We start from the raw sequence: 21418 nt of genomic DNA, 5'->3' as shown, positions 1-21418 counted from the left end.
TGGTTTCTCAATGCATGTAAAAGTCGTGTTTACAATATATTGTAGTCTATCAAGTGTGCAATAGCATTATATCTAAAAGGTACATATTTTAGTCAAAAAGTATGTGTTGCTAAAAACTGTTAATGGTCATCTGAGCCTTCAGTGAGTCATAATCTTTTTGTTGGTGGAGTATGGCCTCTGTGTTGATGGTTGCTTACTGGTTAGGGTGGTCGTTGCTGAAGGCTGGAGTGACTGCGGCAATTTCTTAACATAAAACAACAATGAAGTTTGCTACATAGATGGACTCTTCTTTCAATGAAAGATTTCTCTGCAGCATGCAGTGCTGTTTGATAACATTTCACCCACCAGTAGAACTTCTTTCATAACTGGAGTCAGTCCTCTCAAACCCTGTAGCTGCTTTGTCAACTAAGTTTATGCGATATTCTAAATCCTTTGTTGTCATTTCAGTGATGTTCACAGCATCTTCACCAGCAGTAGATTTCATCTCAGGAAACCACTTTCTTTGCTTATCCATAGGAAGCAGCTTCTCATTTGTTAAAGTTTTCTCATGAGATTGCAATAATTCAGTCACATCTTCAGGCTCCACTTCTAATTCTAGTTCTCTTGCTATTTCCACCACATCCACAATTACTTCCTCCACTGAAGTCTCAAAACCCCCAAAGTCATCCATGATGGTGGATGTTAAAAGAATCAACTTCTTTTAATCTCCTGTTGATATTTTGACCTCCTCCCATGAATCTCAAATGTTCTTGATACCATGTAGACTGGTAAATTCTTTCCAGAAAGTTTTCAACTTGCTTTGCCCAGATTCACCAAAGCAATCACTATCTATAGCAGCTATAGCCTTATAAAATGCCATTTAAGTTGTAAAAGTCAAAATTACTACTTTTTTCATGAACTACAGAATGGATGTTGCATTAGTAGGCATGACAACAACATTAATCTTTTTGTACATTTCTATCAGAACTCTTGGGTGACCAGGCCTATTGTCAAGGAGCAGTAAGATTTTGAAAGAAATCTTTTTCTGAGCAGTAGATCTCACCAGTGGGCTTATAATTTTCGGTAAGCCATGCTGTAAACAGACATGTTATCATCCAGGCTTTGCTGTTCCATATATAGAGTGCAGGTAGGTTAGATTTAGCATATTTATTAAGGGCCCTGAGAATTTCAGAATGGTAAATTAGCATTGGCTTCCACTTAAAGTCACCAGCTGCATCAGTCCCTAACCAGAGAGCCAGCCTATCCTTTGAAACTTTGAAGCCAGGCATTGACTTTTCCTGTCTAGCTATTAAATTCCTAGGTGGCATAATCTTCCAATACAAAGCTGTTTTGTCTATAGCCAAAATCTGTCATTTGGTGTTACCGCCTTTGGCAATGATCTTAGCTAGATCTTCGGGATAATTTGCTGTCGTTTCTACACCAGCACTTGCTGCTTTTTGTTGTTATGGAGGTGGCTTCTTTCCTTAAACCTCAAACACCAACCACGGCTGTTGGTTCTGACTTTCTTCCCCAAAGCTCCTTCACCTCTCTCAGTCTTTATAGAATGTAAGAGAGTTGGGGCCTTGCTCTGGATTAGGCTTTGACTTAAGGGGATATTGTGGCTGGTTTGATCTTCTATCCAGACTGGTAAAACTTTCTCCACATCGGCAATAAGACTGTTTCACTTTCTTTTTATTTGTGTATTCACTGAAGTAGCACTTTTATTTATTTATTTATTTTAAATTTTTATTTTATTTTATATTTTGAGACAGATTCTCACTTTGTTGCCAGGCTGGAGTGCAGTGGTGCAATCTCAGCTCACTGCAGCCTCTGCCTCCTGGGTTCAAGCAATTCTCTTGCCTCAGCCTCCTGAGTAGCAGAGACTACAGGCACCTGCCACCATGCCCGGCTAATTTTTGTATTTTGAGTAGAGACGGGGTTTCACCCATGTTGGCCAGGATGGTCTTGATCTGTTGACCTCGTGACCTACCTGCCTCCCAAAGTGCTGTGATTACAGGCGTGAGCCACCGCACCCAGCCTGGAGTGGCACTTTTCATTTCCTTCCAAAACTTGTTATTTGCATGCATAACTTGGCTAACCATTTGGTGCAAGAGGCCTAGCTTTTGGCTTGTCTCAGCTTTCAACATGCCTTCCTCACTAAGCTTAATTATTTCTAGATTTTTGAATTAAAGTAAAAGACGTGAGACTCTTCCTTCAACTTAAACACTTAGAGGCCATTTCATGGTTATTGATTGCTGTAATTTCAATACTCTTATGTCCCAGGGAGTAGAGAGGCCTGAAGAGAGGGAGATGAGAAAACAGCCAGTAGGTGGATCAGTCAGAACACACACGACATTTATTGATAAGGTTTTCCATCTTATATGGGTGCAGTTTCTGGTGTCCCAAAACAATGGTAATAGTAACATCAAAGATCAGTGATCACCATAACAGATGTGGTGATAATGAGAACGTTTTAAACATTGTGAGAAATCCAAAATGTGACACAGAGACACAAACCAAGCACATGCTGTTGGAAAAATGGCACCAATAGACTTGCTCTACGCCGGGTGGCCATAAGCCTTCAACTTGTAAAAAATGCACCATCTGGGAAGCTCAGTAAGGCAAAGCACAATACAATGAGGTGTGCCTGTACATATACATGTACATATGCCTATTATATACATTACTGTGATATAAAATACATTTCCTATTGTGCATAGTAGTCACCTTTGTTTTTTGAAACACATTCTACCAGATTTCAGCTAGGGCATATTCAGGTGATACATTTATCTTTTCCCCTTTCTTTAGGATTTTACTCCCATCAGTTACTGCTCATAGTTCAATCTTTGATATGGTCGTTTGCAAATCCAACACATTCTGTCACCATTTTCAGTTTGACTTGATTCGCTTTGATTCCATCCCCTCCCCTCCCCTCCCTTCCCCTCCCATTCCATTCGTATGAATTATCCTCGATTTCATCCCATTTAGATTAGCAAAACTTGAGTGCCTAGTGTGGGTTGCACATTTACTAGCCACAGTTTACAATCTCAAATTCCTTTTCTGTGTTCCAAACTCAAATTTATTTCCCTTGAGCTTCTAAAAGAAGACAGTATATTTCATTATTCGGGCATGTGCTTTTCTGTGGACATTTTTGTGACCTGGAGTTCAACATGAAGTTGGAGCACCGGATTTAGGGGCAGACAGGTTCAAATCCAGAGCTGATGTCTGGAAAGTGCTGAGGGCAGTACCTGGCACAGAAGGGCTCAGTGCATTGTAGCCAAACAACCACTTTACTCGTGTTGTCTGCAGTTACCAGATTGTGTTAAGGTTGATGTCCTTAAGGTTTTCAGCCTTGAGGGAGAGTCATGCGTGGCTGTAGCAGGAAACTCTTGAGTAGGATAATGTGGGGACACTGTGGTGTAAACCTACATCTGGAGAGCGGCATTTTGGGGGTCCCCTGTTCATAAAGACCTATTAGGCCTCCTGGGAGAAAAAGAGTAAGGGGCTTTAAGACTAAAAATCAAGGTCCGTTCTATGAAATTTTCTACCGCAATTAAGACTATTAAAGAAAGGGTGGTAACCATGGACATTCTTACACTCAGAATAACTTGCTACTAATAAGATGAGCTGGGCAGAATCAGAGCCAGAAGGATCCAGGGACCACTGGTTCATTGAAGGAAACTGTTGTGCCAATCTTGGGGGTTAATATAGCATAGCTGGTAAGAGCATAAATGCTGTGGCTTCAAATCTCAGCTCCACTACTTACTAGCTATGAGATATCAGGCAAGTTACTTGTCCTCTTTGGGCTTGAGTGCTTCTTACCTGTAAAAGAGGGTATTTAACTAGCACCTGCTGTTGTTTGTGGGAATAATGAATTATTACTTATAAGTCTCTTAAAACACCACCTGACATGTGATTAATGTTCACTAGAAACCAACTGCTATTGTTATTAATATTATTTTTCAATCAGAATTCTTTTAGTGTCAACCAATACAAATAGGCTTTAGCAAAAGAAAAAAAAAAAGAGGGATTTACTGCCTCACACAACTAAAAACTCTAGAGCAGAGCTGGCCTCATATCTCACAAACACCACCAGAATTCTTCTCCGGAGTTCAGTCCTGTTCTCTGTGGTGAGAGTACTTCTATGCAGCTCTCCCAAGTGGTGGCAAAGATGGAAACCAGCAGCTCCAAGCTTCCATACTACCAGCTAAACCCCAGTGGAAAGAGAAAGCCTATTTCCCAAGAGGTCCAGCAAAAATCCCAGGGAAGATCTTCATTGGCCCAGGACAGGTCATGTTCCCATTTTTGAACCAATTACTATTTCTAGGGGCCAGAGTCAGCCCCAACTAAACCACATGCACACAGAGAGGAAAGGGGAAACAGAATATGGTGACCAGAGTAGAAGGGAGACTGGATATGGGGCAGGCAGGACAATAACTGCTCCATTGCAGACCCTGGCTGCATGAATAGGCACTGATTCATGCAAACAACATCCAAACCAGCCTGAACCTTCTCATTATTCCCAGGGCTGCTTTCACCCTCCATGTCTTTGATCAATGCTGTTCCTTTTACCTGAAATTACCCTTTTTAAGCAACCACCGTTACCTACCCCAAGTACATGCACTTGCCCCAAAGCTACAGATCCTTCAAGGGCCATCACAAACACCACGTTCCTCTGAAAGCCATTCTTGACTTTGCCAGTTAGAAGTACTCCCTCTCTTCTCACTCCCTTTTACTCTCAGATCTCTCTCTCTCTAGATTTTGCCGTGCATGAACTCTGTACTCTTCTCTCCACCATCCCCTTTTCTCTAAGTTAGGGTCAGATTTTCCCCTCCCTGAATTCCCAGCTACACACCACATGCCCTGGACTCAAGTAAGCCTCAACAAATATTCATTAAATCAGGTTGTATGTAACAATAACGAAAACACCAGCTATCCCTTGAGCACATTCTGCATGTCAGCTGCTGTGTTAAGTACTTTGTAAGTGAGATTTCATTTTGTCATTTTGACTACATAGTGTGGTGGGCCCATATTATTATCACATCTATATGTATTATCCCATCTGTTATTATCCTATCTATAGGATATGTAGGATACATATCCTACCTGTATGTATCTCACTGAATCTGTACAAGATGAGAATAGAAAAACTCAGAAAGTTTAAGATCAAGGTCACACAGCTGGTACTTGCTGCAGTCAAAGTTCAGATCTCAGCATGTGTGTCTTCAGAGCACATTTGAGGCCCTTGAGCCTTGCATATTTAATAAACTATTTGACAACTGTGATATAGAGCCTGAAGGCTAGGGAGACTATATATCGATAGCCCCATTTGGAGCCAGAGCGTCTGAACCTGACATGGAGTATCGGCTTGGCCACTTGCTGACAGGGCCACCTATGAAAGCTTGTATCCTCTCTGGGCCTCAGTCTCTCCTTCCTCTTCTGAAGGAGGAAGTTGGATATCATGGCTTCAAAAGCCTTTTCCTGCTGTAATTTTTCTGAATCCAGGCTCTTGTCTGGAGACATGAGACTCATTAGAGGTAGACTCAGCCTAGAGACTGAGTCTCCAGTTCTAAGCACCCACTTTATCTTTTCCCACCATAATGAGCTTCTTTATGTAATTTCTCCCTTGTTCATTTTCTTCCAGTTTTCTAATTGCCTATGAATTGGAAAGAAAAAATATAACTATAGGAACCTGGCTAAGGAAAAAAACAGAACTCAACCCAAAGTCACCAAGACAGAAAACTCTATATATTTCTTTTTCTTTTCTTTTCTTTTCTTTTTTTTTCTTTTTCTTTTTTTTTTTTTTGAGATGGAGTCTCACTTTGTCACCCAGGCTGGAGTGTAGTGGTGTGATCTCGGCTCACTGCAACTTCTGCTTCCCGGGTTCAAGGGATTCTTCTGCCTCAGCCTCCTGAGTAGCTGGGATTACAGGCACATGCCACCACGCCCAGCTAATTTTTGTATTTTTAGTAGAGACGGGGTTTCACCATGTTGGCCAAGCTGGTCTTGAACTTCTGACCTCATGATCTGCCTACCTCAGCCTCCCAAAGTGCTGGGATTACAGGCGTGAGACACTGCATCTGGCCAAAATCTACATATATTTCTTTGTGAAACTTTTAAGCACTTGAATTAGGAATGGCTTGGACTTGGATATTAAAGAAGCCACACATACACACAATTGGCTTTGGAAGTTCATATTCTCAACATTATTGTCCAGATGACCTAGCTGATTTATAGTCAGTTCTTCTTTTTTTATTAGGCTGGTGCAAAAGTAATTGTGGTTTTCACCATTGAAAGTAATGACAAAAATTGCAATTACTTTTGCACCAGGCTAATATTTGCCCACTTTAAAACTCTTAGTATGTTTTATATTCCCATAAGAAATATACTCGCTTAAATTCTGTTAACAACACTGAGATGTAGAAAGTACGGTTCCCTATTTTGCAGATGAGTAAACTGAGGCAAGGAGCGTCTTTCCCAGGGGTACATGGCTAATGAGAGGGAAATCAGTGTGACCACTGAACTCTTGACCACCACTGTCTGCAGCCTGCAAAGTCTTCTGATTTCTCCCTATTCTTCCTCCTGGAAGCAATGGGGTTCTGAAGACTTCTCTTATGTTAATCGTAGACTGTGTCTCACATTTGTGCCCTGTTGGTTTATAAACATCCAACATCCTCAGGGCCCCAGTGGAGCTGATGGGAAGGGGTTAACTGTTTCTACTCATGTTCCCAGGGAAGTCAGAACTCACACCAGGGCATAGGAAAGGACTTTGCTCTCTGGCAAGTTAACAGCCATTTGCTGAATAAGATAGAATGCATGTAAAAGTATTCTATCTGTTTGAATCATGAGACAGGAGAGACTCATGATGATGGGATTGAGCTGATGATGAAATTCATGCAGCTTGATGGAAGTTGGATCCGAGTGAGACCTGCATCTCCGCCCTCTGCCTTGACCTTCCGCCCTCCGCCCTCTGCTTAGGAGGGAGGGAAATGCCTGCAACAGAGTCCAGTGCAGGCTCCGCGGAGAAGAACGAGGGACATATTTTCTGGCTTCTATACATTTTATTTCAAAACAGAACATCCCTGATGCCATAGAGCAGCCTTTCTATCCTTGCCTCTGTAGGGGAGGAAAACTTTTTTGTCTCTCCATCTTAGGTTCTTGGCTGGGGCTCTGTAACGAAAGATAGGTGAACAAGAGAAAAGCAGACGTTGTAAATGTAAGTTTTAGGTGACACAGGAACCCTCACAAGGAAAGGAAGACCCAAAGAAGTGGCAAACCTAAGTGCTAATATCCTCGGTGGAACGAAGAGAGACAGTTGTGGGAAAGTAACGAAGATATATGAGGAGACTGATGGAAGGTAGTAGAGTGATTTTGACAAGGTCTCTGTGTTTGGAATTCTCTTTTGCCTTGATTCCTTGTCTTTGGTGATAGGAACGTTTCTTCCACCTGGTATAAGAAGGGCACCTTTCACATGGGAACTTCATCTCCTGCTTTCAGGGAGAAAGGAAGAGGCCACAGTGCCCTTCTTGCACCTTCTGCTGTTTAAATGTCTTTAGTTCAAAATAACTCTTATGCCAAAGTAGCATATTTTGCGGGAGGCATATTGTGCTACTCTGCAGCTCCTGATGCTTCTCACGCAAATCACAGACAGAAGAGCTTCCCTTAATGAGCCCCTTAAACCTCCCGTGATCTCTACCTTACCCCATCCCCTCCACCAACACACGCAACCTGCCTTGGGGTGGCCTCTTTTCCAAGGCTTCTATCACCATCTCTCTGCAACTCACTCGCTACCTCCAGCCCCTACCCTCTCTGTGGCCTGGGCATGGCCACATCGATGGCCCCAAGTTCCCCAGGCTCCACTGTTGAGGAAGACTCCATTGCCTCCCTCCTTCTGGGCTGCCTGACCAGGAAACTGGACATAACTTTATGTTTTTCTCTCTCCCTATTTCTCTACAGCCAATCACTTAATAAGAACTGTCAATTCTATTTCTTATGTGCCTTCCACAGCCTTCTCCGCCTCTCCACCTCCACCACCAAGGCCTAGTTCTGGCCTTATTATTTCTGAAATGGACTCCCTAACTATCACCAAACCTCGCTGGACACCATCCTCCTTATGGAAACTTATCCTTATGATATTTCTAAATGCCAAACAGATCCTATGCTCCTCTGGATAGAAACGTCAATGGCTGTCCCGTGCCTGTAGCCTGATGCATGCGGTTCTGCGTGTCAACCACGCTCTTTAATCAGCTTAGTCAGTTCATCCACCTGGCCTTGACCTCCCTGCCCTCCCTCTTCTACAAGCCATATTCTACAAACACATGGACACACACACACAAACACACACACAAACACACACATGGGATTCTAACCACTTTAGATTCTTGGCTTTCTCAAGCTTACTGTGAGCTCTCAAACCTCCCTGCCTTTGCCCACGTGGTGGCCTTTGCCTAGAGCTCTCTACCCTCATTTGCTGGACCTGGCAGCTCAAACTGCCTTTTTACCTCCTCTGATTTCTATTGAGTGGGGCCATCTTCTGTGCTTCTTTACATCTCTGTCAGCCTCGTGGCATTCCCTAGCAAACCTTTCATTTCTAGCCTGCTTCCTTCACTAGATGTGATTCTTAAGGACAGAGGCCCTGCCTTATTAATCTAGAGGATCAAAACCTTATTCAGCACTGGGGCCCCACATACAGAGGCCTTGGCATGAAGGTTCATAGAACAAACTGGTCCCTCGAAATACAGCACATGTGACCCCTATCCTATTTAATTCCCCATCTTCCAGCCAATACTCTCTTATTCTCGAAGAACTGTTGAGGAAAAAGGCAGTAGTAGGAATAAACATGTCATTAGAATTCTGCAGTAATTTTGTCTGTAGCATGTAGCTAAATTTGGTATCTATGTAAAACATGAAAAAAAACAAACAAGCTGAAATAATTAGAATAAATGTATGAAGCTGCAAATACTGTCTTAAATTCACTTGTCAAAATAAAGCATAAAATCCTTGTGCTAGATTTTTGAGGTAGAAAGTTCGCCTCCAACTAATTCGTAGTGGTTATTTATGTATGATAACTTGGGGAGAAACAAATTAATCTCTGATTTTTCTTTTGTCAGTTTTCAGAGTCAGTGGTGAAAATATCTGCACATTCCTGGGCTTTTATCAGCTTCTTAAAAACCAGATACCTTTGCATAAGATGCTGGAAAATGGGTACTTTTCATAGACTGCTAGCAAAAGTATAATTGGGAGCAACCTTTCTAGCAAGCAGTTTTCACACTAGTCCTGTCGAGGGAGTATGATCCTTTTAACGTTTTACAAAATGGGAGACAAACTCAGAATAAAGAAGTTCTCCACGTTGCACAGGTGGCAAATGAAAGAGCTGAGATTTGATCCAGAGCTTGGTAGGTCCTAGAGCCCACCTGCAACCCTGCACTAGTACTCAGGGCAATGGCAAGCTCGTACTCTCTTCAACCACCACCCATGGAGCCTGGGGCCTGTCGTGGTTGGAGTCAGGGCTTGGGGAGGGCTCAGCACTGACCAATGGCCTGGTGAGAATGGAGTCCTGGCTCCTGGGACTCACTCTGTGCAAGCTTGAGAAAGTGATTGAACCTCTCTGAGCCTCCGTTTCCCCAACTCTCAGTAGGAGGTTGATGATCCTCCCTTGTTTGCCTGGTGACTAGATGATTCCATGGAACTGTGGATGCCAGTGACCTCCGGAGCCTGCAGAGAGCTGCTCTGATGACAGCGCTTGTCAGTGCTCTGAGACCTGGCAGATACAATGTGCTGCTTGCTGATTATCGTTAGAGTAAGAGCACACTGTGACTCTTAACATATTTTCTGGCTTCGATACATTTTATTTCTGTTTAGGACATGTGCAACTAGATCTGAACTTAGGGACCAAATTCAGCCACTTTTCAGAACGTGAAGAGGCGGTTAAGCAGGCAGCCTCTGGTGTCAGGCTGCCTGGGTTCAAATCCTGGCTTTGTTGCTTTCCGGTGTGTTAATGACTTAACCTCTTTGTGCCTCACTTTGCTCATCCGTAAAATGGGTAAAAAAATAGTGCCTACCCCAGAGGGTTGTTGTGGGGATTAAATGACAAAATCCACTGCTGAACATGTGGCAAATGTTCAACAAATGGAAGATGGTGCAACTTAATGCTATAGATAGCAATGGTGTTCAGCCTGGCCGACATAGTGAAGCCCCATCTCTACTAAAAATACAAAAATTAGCTGAGCGTGGTAGCAGGCACCTGTAATCCCAGCTACTCAGGAGGCTGAGGCAGGAGAATTGTTTGAACCTGGGAGGTGGAGGTTGCAGTGAGCTGAGATTGCACCATTGCACTCCAGCCTGGGTAACAGAGCGAGATTCCATCTCAAAAACAAAAACAAAAACAAAAAGTCTGGATTGTAGTGATGGCTGCTACACCTCTAGACGTTTACTAAAGTCCATTGAATTGTAACTTAGAACGTGTGAATTTTAAAATGTGGTGTGTAAATTATATTTCAATACGGCTGTTTAAAAGTAAAGTGAATTGGGGGTTCAAGATTCACATGGCAAGGAAATTTTCTAACTTAAAAGGGTTTTTACAGGTGTTGCTAGAAGGGCAACAAGAATGACAAATGCACACTACATAGTTCACCTTTATGGCAACCCTATGACATTGATCTCTTCATACCCTTTTGTCACATATGGAGACTGAGGCTCCGAGAAGTAGGCTATAAAAATTAATTTTTTTGAAAAAAACTGTCCAAATAGCCCTGCTAAGCAGCTTATTACGTTAACTTTTCCTGTTAATGCTCCCCTTTCTTACTCCCAAGTCCTGTTACTTCCCCAAGTCTCAATTTCTTCATCAGTAAAATGGGCGTAATCATATGGGTTAAGAGAGATAACTAGATAAAGTAGAAGATTGGCAGAATGCAAAGCCTACCACATGTGGAATCTGAATCTGAAGCCCCATGTTTAAAGGCCCTCTGCAAACACTTATTTTCAGAAGTTAACATTGGTTCTAAAATTCATTTAATTTTTTTTTTAAAGCATGGCTGTTTATCTTTTCTTTTCTTTTTTCTTGAGAGGGAGTCTGGCTCTGTCGCCTAGGTTGGAGTGCAGTGGTGCAATCTCAGCTCACTGCAACCTCCGCCTCCTGAGTTCAAGTGATTCTCCTGACTCAGCCTCCCCATAATTTGAATTACAGGTATGCACCACCATGCCCAACTAATTTTTCTATTTTTAGTAGAGATGGGGTTTCACCATGTTGGCCAGGCTGTTATTGAACTCTTGACCTCAAGTGATCTGCCTGCCTCGGCCTCCCAAAATGTTGGGATTACAGACATGAGCCACCACGCCTGGCCATGGCTGTTTATCTTTAAAATATATGCCACATATGTTCTAGTACCACTTTACCACGTCTTTTCTTTCTTTCTTTCTTTTTTTTTTTGAGACAGTCTCGCTCTGTTGCCTAGACTGGAGTACAATGATGCGATCTTGGTTCACTGGAACCTCCGCCTCCCAGGTTCAAACGATTCTCCTGCCTCAGATTCCCGAGTAGCCGGCATTACAGATATAAGCCACCACACGTGGCTAATTTTTGTAATTTTAGTAGAGACTGGGTTTCACCATCTTGGCCATGCTGATCGGGAAGTCCTGACCTCAGGTGATCCACCTGCCTTGGCCTCCCAAAGTGCTCGGATTACAGGCATTAGCCACTGCACCCGGCCCCAGTATCACTTCCAAATGTTACCTGGTCCAAAGTCAGTTGTGCTGCATATAAATGAACACAAATGAAGTAGCTGTGTTTCATGAGCACTTTGTCAGAAATTGGAGCTAGTATTTGATGCATGTGTAAAATGCAACGCTGAATTGTGTTTAGTCATTACAATCAAATGAATTCTAAGCAGAATGGAGATAATGGATTTAAAAAAAATCTGCTGTTGCCAATTGTATAGGTTACTCAATAGACTTATTTTTGGCAGGTATCAGAAGAGATTAGCCTGGCCTTGTTAATTTGATGATTTTAACTGAATTGAGCAATTATGAAGTTGCAACAGCTGGACAAAAAAACTGCATTCATGGATGGGCTGTCATAATTGCATCTCTTATCTTATCATTCTTCTTCCTGGACCTCAGATCCCACCTCCTTCTTGGGTTTCCTGTTCACGGCCTTGTTCACTAAAGCACTAGACCTAGTGTGCTAACACATGCACCTAACTGGGTCATTGCTTTCAGTAGTTCCAACTATCCTCAGGGTGAAGTCTAAATTGGTAGCTGGCATTCAAAGCCCCTTCTCCATGCTCCGTGTTGCTGTATTAGATCTGCCTCCAAAACCCTGATTTATAAGCTTATTAGTTATGTACATTAGTCAGTGTTTGCTGTGTAACAAACACCTCTTAAATCTCAGTGGCTTACAACAACAAATACTATCTTCTTGTCCTGCAGTCGATGTGTCAGCTGTGGTTCTGATGAGTTCCGCTGGACTTGGCTTCCTGCAGTGGGTTGAGTTCAAGCCTTTTCTGAATGCTTCTTTAATCTGGGAGCGAGTCTCAAGAACCCATTTCTTACTGAGCATTTTCTGGAGCCATTGCTTTCTGGGGCATGCTCTTCTGATGGCAGAGCATAGGAGCTCAACAGGCAAGTGAAACTTGTAAGCACATTTTAAGCTTGCCTTGAGATGTGGTGCACATCACATCCATTTTCACTCCGTTAGCCCAGAGTCATACCCAGGCATACCAAGAGACCTGCAAAATTACATGACAAAGGGCATGGATTTATAATCCTATTACAGGGAGGAGTGGCAGATTTGAGCTAAATAATCCAATCTAGGCCAAACATGGTGGCTCATGCCTATAATCTCAATGTTTTGGCAGGCCAGGGTGGGAGGATTGCTTGAGCCCAGGATTTTATGACCAGCTTGGGCAGTGTAGTGAGATCCATCTTTCTCCCCACAAAAATTAGCCAGGCACAGTGGTGCATGCCTGTAGTCCCAGCTACCCAAGAGGCTGAGGCAAGAGGATTGCTTGAGTCCAGGAGGTCAAGGCAGCAGTGAGCTATGATGGCTCCACTCCACTCTAGCTCGGGTGACAGAGTGAGATCCTGTCTCTAAAAATATCAAAACAAAACACCCCATAAAACAAACAAGAAAAGTACAAGAATCCAGTCCATCACACCAAGGAAATTTAGACTAATGACTTTATCTCTCTGAACTTCAGTTTTCTCACTATAAAGTGGCTGTCAATACCACACAGAGTTAAAATAGAGATTAAATGAGGTAATGAAGGTGAAAGCCCCTTTTAGACTGTAAAGAGCAACAGAAGAATTTGATGCTTTTTTTTTTTTTTTTTTTTTGACAGAGTCTGGCTCTGTCATCCAGGCTGGAGTGCAGTAGTGAGATCTCAGCTCACTGCAACCTCCACCTCCCAGGCTCAAGCGATCCTCCCACCTCAGCCTCTCAAGTAGCTAGGACTACAGGCATGTGCCACCATACCCAGCCAATTTTCGTATTTGTTGTAGAGTTGGGGTTTCACCATGTCTCCCACGGTGGTCTCGAATTCCTGAAGTCAAGTGATCCTCTTGCCTTGGCCTCCCAAAGTGCTGGGATTACAGACATGAGCCACCACACCCCTCCTGATGCTATTCTTTATTACAGACACCAAGGTGTCATGTTTCTTCATTCCCAGCACAATCTCTTCTGTGCAGTGCATGTGCTGTAAAGGAACGAGTGAATAAGTATTTCCCAAGGTTACTCAGCCCCACTGTTTGGCCTTCCCATCATCTATTCCTCCTTCTCTTGAGAAAAACACCTGGATACTCCTTTGAGGAACTAGAAAATATCTCTTTTTCACTACTACTTTGCATGGTCAGCCCAGGGTGTTTACCCGAACTATAGCTCCAAGAATGGGTTTACAGCCCAGGACTCATCTACAGACGAGTTAAGATGCCTTAAGAAAATGAATCTGGAATGAGTACATATTACAAGTCTGACCAATCAGAGCCAAGAGCGTCAATCCAGGAATGTCGTCAGGGCTATTTAGAAAGAGGTAGTTATTTTATATGGCATTTTCAAGCTGGTAGACAAATTTGAAGGCAATAGGGGGCTATGTAGCTACCATATGAGGGTAAAGCCAACACAGAGGAAAGCCGATAAAGTGATGGGGAGAGACAGATTCCTGAGGACACTGACTGAGAATCTGAAACCATCCATCCTCTGAAACATCCTCATTTCTGGCCTTTTTCTTATAAGAGTCAATAAATTTCATTTTTGTTTTCTTTAAGCCACCTCACATTTGATTTCTGCCAAAAGAAACCTGACTAATACAGAAATAGTTTAGCTCCAGAATAAATGCAAGATATATCTGAAGGCCTCCCACTGGCCTCTTGGGTTGGCCCAAGCAGACTTGAGAGAACATGAGGCCACTTGTGCTTGGTACTGTCCTGAAATATTGATGCCTGGATCATTCGCTGGTACCTGGAAAGGAGCTCTTTCCTTCTATTTGTCATTTGGCATCATTTTTTTTTTTACCATTAGAAAGGGAGATAAGAGCCGTAAGTAAGGAATGTTTGGGGCCCATATCCAGGATTGTCCCCAAACAGCTGGCTCTCCAGTGGACAGCTCCAGGGACCCAGAGAAAGCTCCCTTTCCCAATCTGCTGACACATCTCCTTTAGCAGATTTCTGCTGTCTTCTCCTCTCCAACTTCTACTGCTTGACCAAGAGAACCTTCTGCCCAGGCTGCAATAGGCTCTAATCCTTGACTAGCCTGGCCCCAGCAGGCCCTGGAAATGGACAAAGCTTGGACCAAATCTCAACCACATCACTTATCACTTGTATGGCACTGAGCAAGTCACTTCAACTCTGAGGCTCAGGTATCATAACACCTTTCTCCGAGGCAGCTGTGAGATTTTAATGAGATGATGTGTAAAAGTGCTTTTGCACAGCATGCAGTAGGCATCCAATATCTGCTTTAGTCACCTAGACTCCAAGTACACAAGGACAGGCCCCTGCATGACGCATCTTTGTGCTCTTTATTGTTCTAGCAAGATCTCGGAAGAGAATAGTTGCTTAATAACATGAGAGAAAATATATAAAGAAAAGGATGTAGAAGCATGTAGATGTCCAGGAGGAAAGAAAGTGGGAAAATGAGGTTATCAGCCACTTATTCACTCATCCCTGATTCAGTATTTTCTCTGAGCCAAGCATTTAGGACAAAGTTGTATTCAGAGAGTTTGGTGAAGTGGGAAGGTAAGAACAAGAAGCAAGTAAATACAGCATTTTTGTTTTGGTTGCATATTACAGAAAGTACTGTAGCCATTGTGAACAAAAGAAAGACCTATTGGATGTACATTGAATATGCCATGGAATGACAAGGCTTTGGGAGAGAAGAAATAACAGGGTGCCCTGACCAAGGCCACTCATAATCATTTTGTCTAGAGTGCCCCCAGCCTCTCTCCCTACTTTCTAGAAAATGTGTTCCTATTGCCAGAGAGACATTCTGATTGGCCCAGATTAGATCCTATGTTTACTATTAGACCAATCAGAGGTGGACCTTTGAGGCTCCCATGTCAGGGTTTGCGGGTTCTTTCTAGAAAGGGTGCAGTCTCCAGAGAAGTGGCTTCTCTCACGTTAAGTACTAAATAAGGGAAGTGCTTTGACACACAGTCCTTGATCAGGCTTGGGAGAAGTGAAGAAAAGCTTTCAAGAAGAGGTAGCAATTGAATGTGGTGGCCTTGAGAACAAGCAGGCAGGTCATGAAAGAATCTGGATCAATAAATTTGACCTTGAAGAAAGAGGGGCTCAGTGGGGATGCAGGCCTGAAAATCACAGAAGAACCTGTTCAGCTTGCCCAATGCCCCTCGACTGGTATGACCACAAGGAGAAAACACCCCACAAATGGTGCCTCTGGGGCATCTTGGGTGGTCAGCAAGGCCACGTGACAGGGCTGGGGGCTCTTTCCACCTGAGCTGGAGCTTCTGCATAAAGTCAGGGGCAGTGGGGATGGCAATGACAGAAGAGAAAAAATGAGGTTCTAGTCTGGCTCAGCCACTTATCAGCTGCATGATTAGAAGTTCTCCCCAAGACTCAGTTATCTCAACTGGAAAATGGAAAACATAGTATTAGTTTTTCAGACTGGATGTGAAGTTTAAGGGAGAAGATATATTTGAAGTCATCTGGCAAGGATCTGCCAGGACCAAATGACCCGTGTCTGTGGGGTTCCTTTCTAGTTGTTCCTTTGGACACTGAGCTCTGCCTGGGCTTCATTATTCATTTTCATGGATGAATTTTGGGAAAAGTCCATAAAAGCAACATGCAGATGCCAGGAACTTGGTGACCCTGCCTGTGTCAGTGAACTATCCGTAATCCTGGGAACTGACTTGGGGGGGTGCTTCTATATATGTGGCCAGGAAAGTTTGTTCTATTTACGGTTCTCACTCTTCATAATTACACGGGCTTTTCCTTTCTTTCTTTCTTTTTTTTTTTTTTTTTCCCATGACTGGGCGTGTGAACCTCTCACTCCTGATTTTGCCCACTTCTGATCATGTCTTTTTCTGAGGCTTAACCTCCGGAATTCCAGCAGAGAAAGCACTGCAAGGTATTATCCCAGTCTCAGGAAGCCTCGGGTCTAATGCTATAACGTTCACGTTTGTGCTCCACTTGTAGAACAGGACATGCATTCCCCAAACACCTCATTACACACTGAAGTCCAGCGCAAACTGACAGCCGTTATTTGAATTGCCCGCTGGTTGCCTGGTGAACCAGTCAGTGGGAGGGGAAGCAATTTCAAAGAGGCGCCTGGAAAGTGGTAAGCACGCAGGCTTTGGAAGCACAGACCAGGGTTTTGATCTTGTCTCTGCCACGGATAAACAGTGGGGCCTGAGACAAGTTCCTTAACTTTTCCTACTTTGTTTCATTATCTGTGAAACGGGGATGGTATCATTGGGTTGGGCTGCAGAGTGGTTAGGCTTAAGTGAGATACTTTATGTTAAGGGCTTTTATGCAATTGTATCTGGTTTATAGAAGACACTCAGTAAGGGTTAATTTTATTCATTCACCTTCATTCAGGTTAAAATAACTTGCTTCTTGGGTCTCTCTTCCCTCCAGCGGTTGGCTTCTCTGTATAGTAAGTCTCTTTCTGTACCTTGCTCAGTGTATTTTGTTCCTTTTGATGGTAACAAATATGAAAGAAAGGGATCAGGGATTGGAGACAGAGATGTGTGTATCTATAGCCTTGTCTTTTGCAAATGGAAACATGAACACTGAGTTTGAGCCTCAAGGGGGACCTTTAAGATCCCAGTCGGGCAGCCCCTGAATGGGATCCACTTGAGCAATGATTGGAGGTGCAAATATTCAGGCAGGCCAAGAGCATAGGCAGAGGGAGGAGGCTGGGCCCTGCGCCTGTGTTGTTACTTCTCTCTCTGCATCTCAATTTCTTTATCTATCAGATGGAGTGAGACAGGGCTCAAACTCAACCTTTTGTTCATTTAATCAAATGGTGCTAAATAATCAGTATACTTCTTTAGGGTCTAGCAACTAAAGTTCAGGTCCTCAAGTGATCTTGAGCCTTATTTTACTTAGCTGTAAAATGGGAGTAGTAATCAAATCCATCTGTAGGCTTGTTGTGAGAATTAGAAATACCATTTTTAAAGCAAGGAGCCCTATCCCTCATATATAGTATGTTCTCAATAAAGGGTAATTGATAAAGGGGAAATGATTGCATCATTTCTTCCAGGTGCAGTGACTTTGAGATCATTTCTTTGAGATTCTCTTAGCTCTTCACTCTTCTGTGAGCCAGCTTTATTCCCAGCTGGGAATAAATATATAAAATAAATAAATAAAAATCTTCATGGTTACAAGATGACTATGTACAAATTACACTTTCACGACCATTGTTGGGGCTATCTGCCTCCTTGCTCATGCTCAAGGAGTGAGAGAGGGATGTCTTTTCTCACAACTATCAAAGCAAAGTCATGAGCTTCACTCTGATTGGGCTGCCTTAGGCCACATGACAACCTCTAAACTAGTCACTGTGCATGGCCAGTGTATGGCATGTGCTGATTGGTTGAGAACTGGGATTCGTGCTAGAGTTTGGACTAATCATGTGATAAGGGGGAGGGAATTACCCTAACTGGCTTAGACATTCAAAGCCAATCCCGGGACTGGGGTAAGGTTAATCCCACTCAAACTGCAGAAGGTAAGAGTGGATGTTGGGGAAGCAAATACGTATCTGCTGTAGCAATGATAATCGTCACAATAATGGCAACAGCATACCAGTAATTGCCATTTATTGAGCACTTCCTGTATGTGAATTATTTTATACTTTCCAACATTTCCAATAGCGGGTGCTATCATTACTCCCAATTTACTGACGAGGAAAACTGAGGCCCACAGTAAACAAGTAACTCACCTGAGGTCACGCTAATTGGAGGTATTTGCAGAGCTAGGATTTTAATGCAGAATTACCAGATTCTGAAGCTCTGTATATCCCACTGCCTCTCCTTGGCTCACTGTGCTTACTCTTCTCACACTCCAGGGTGACTTCTGGTCCAGTGGTCTGTCTTCTCACCTAGAATGTAAGCTCCATATCTATGAGTACAAGCTATGCCAGTAAAGAGGAGCTTACCACATCACAGGCAGCTCCTTTCCCTTAGATTGCCTCTAATTGTTATCTACTAAGACTCCATAGAGTAGCAACTCTGAAATCTGGTTGTGTTTGGGAAGAAGAAACACTTAGTTGTAATCTTGGGTGTGCCATGTGTCTGCTGTCCATCTGCCTTCCTCATCCAGTGCTGCCCTGTCCACTGTCTTTCTAAGTGAATGTGCAGTAAAGACCATGCAGGCTGTGGTGGTTTGTTTAGGGGCCACCAGTTGTGCCCATCCCAATGTGCACATCCCTTTGCGATGTGACTTTTTTGCTCTTCTCATCCGGTGATGGAGTTTACTTCCCACTCTCTTGAGTCTGGGCTGGCCTGTGGCTTGCTTTGACAAACTGAATGTTCTAGAAATGACACTGCGAAAGTTCTAAAGCTTAAGCCTCCTAAGGCTTGCAGCTTCCTCCTTCACCCTGTTGGGATGCCATTTGGAGACCACCATGTGGGAAGCCCACCTAGATTCTGAAGGATGAGGTCCTGTCGAGGAGAACTGAGGTCCCCAGAAGCAGGGCACCAAAGGCTCATGAGTGAGGCCGTCTGACCGTTCAGCTGAATGCGGCCCTATCCATGATCACAAGCTAGACCAGCAGAGGAGTCACCCAGTCAAACTATAGAATTGTAGAAAATAATAAATTATTGTAGATTTAAGACACACGTTTTGAGGTGACGTGTTACAGAGCAATAGATAACTTATACACAAGTGCTACTTTCCTTTTCTTTTCCAAATTCTCTTAAACTCTTCATTGTATTCTGCAAATAAGTCTTCCCATGTCACCATGGTGGCACATACATTGCTAAGCTCTCTGTGCACCTCAGATTCTAGAGGAATGTCTAAATGGGGGCTGAGAAGGTTCATGAGCATGAGTCAGCTAGGATGGGGGATGCGGATGGTTGCAAAAGGAGACTGAAGCATCAAGGGACCCTCAGAAGAGCAGAAGGGAAGGGCCCACTAAGGAGGAAGTCACTTAGTTGGAGTCATCCTCCAAAACATCACATTTCTGGGCCCCAAGCTGGTCCTGGGAAAGGTCTCTGAGATATGCACATAGAAAAGGGAAGTGGTTAATGAAGAAATGGGAGCGAAAGAAAAGGCTTGGGGTGTGCTTGCTGCCCATGAAGCCTGCCAGATCCATCTGTCCACCCAAAGCATCACAAGTCTGCTCAGGCAAAGTAAGACCCACCCCCACTGGATCACTCATTAGAAACAAGATGCTGTTGTTTCAGGAGAACGGATTGGGGGAGGAGGAGGAGGAGAGGCATTCGAAAATGCAGCAAATTTGAATGACCCAGGTTCATTTCATTACTATAAAATGTGATTATTAAGAAAGAAAAATAGGCCCGGAGAGGTGGTTCACACCTGTAATCCTAGCACTTCAGGAGGCTGTGGTGAGCAGATCACTTGAGATCAGGAGTTTGAGACCAGCCTGGCCAACATGGTGAAACCCTGTCTGTACTAAAATACAAAAATTAGCTGAGTGTGGTGGCAGGTGCCTGTAATCCCACCTACTTGGGAGGCTGAGGCATGAGAATCACTTGAACCAGAAAGGCAGAGGTTACAGTGAGCTGAGATTGCGCCACTGCTCTCCAGCCCTAGCCTGGGCGACAGAGCAAGACTCCATCTAAAAAAAAAAAAAAAAAAAGAAAGAAAAAGAAAAAGAATTTCAAAAGTCCTGTGAACAAGAAAAGAGTTCAGACGGGGAAACAAGGAGCTGATACTGAAGCAGTCCAACCCAGTGGTTAAGAGTTCAGACTTCAGAGTCAAATCACCCGAGGCTAAGCCTCAGCTCCTTCACTGACTTGCATGTGACCTTGAGTGAACCACTTTACTTCACTAGACTTCAATGCAAAATGGGGAAAATAATTGTACATAATCCATTGAAAATGTTTAGCATAGTGCCTGTGTCTCCAGCTTAATCGACATCTATGCTGTTCTTGCTAAATGATGCCTTTGTTGTTTTGTCTGCACTAGTTCTTTTCATCTGGCAATAGCATCCTGGTTAATTTCCTTTGGAAAACTGCCTCGTTTCCAGTGATAATTTCCTTGTGGTTTAGGTGGAACAAATCCATCTTTCTGTCCCAAGGATCTTTTGACCTAGTCCTATTCCAATTAGGGGTTGAGTGACTGGTTCAGGGTTAGGTGAATGGCCCATGCTGGTCCAATGAGAGTCAACTGTAGTTATGGGACTCCAGCTGGAGCCATAAGGTCAGAAAAGCACTCATTCCACTAGATGTCCTCACTTAGCAGAGTAAGTTGGGGATGGTCAGAGGTTGTTCTACCTCCATTTAGCTAGAGGATGTCTGATAATATGGCCCAAAAGAGGAAAGTAGAATTGAGAGACATGGAGGAAGACTGCTTTCTGATGAATCTGAGCTCTGGATCCATCTGGGTCTGATGTCAGACCACGAGCTGGCATGAGCTGAGTTTGTTTCTGCAGTCAAACAGGCTCTACAAGCTACAACGTTCAATCATGGCTATAAGTGCCCAATCTACCAACTATTTCCTGCAAAAGGTGGATCAGAAACTCTGTTTATGTGGCCCTAGAACTGTCTTCACATCAAGAGTCCATGACCACAATTCCTGTTCCTTCTCTGCCAGTGACGTGTCCTGTGGCTTTGGGGATGGGGAGGTAAGACTAATCAGCTTTCTCTTTCTGTGACTCCAAGAGAAATCTGCAGAGCAATCATTTCTGAGGGTATAAGGTGTTACTTGGAGAAAAGTTTTAATAATCAAGTAGGTCTGTGAAACGCTGGTCTGAAAAAAAGAAAAACCTGTTTTAGCACTGGAGGGCTTCTCAGATCCTTTGATGGACGAA

This window comes from Theropithecus gelada, chromosome 6 (genome assembly GCF_003255815.1).
Source record: "Theropithecus gelada isolate Dixy chromosome 6, Tgel_1.0, whole genome shotgun sequence".
Taxonomy (NCBI): domain Eukaryota; kingdom Metazoa; phylum Chordata; class Mammalia; order Primates; family Cercopithecidae; genus Theropithecus; species Theropithecus gelada.
This window is presented reverse-complemented; position numbering follows the sequence as displayed.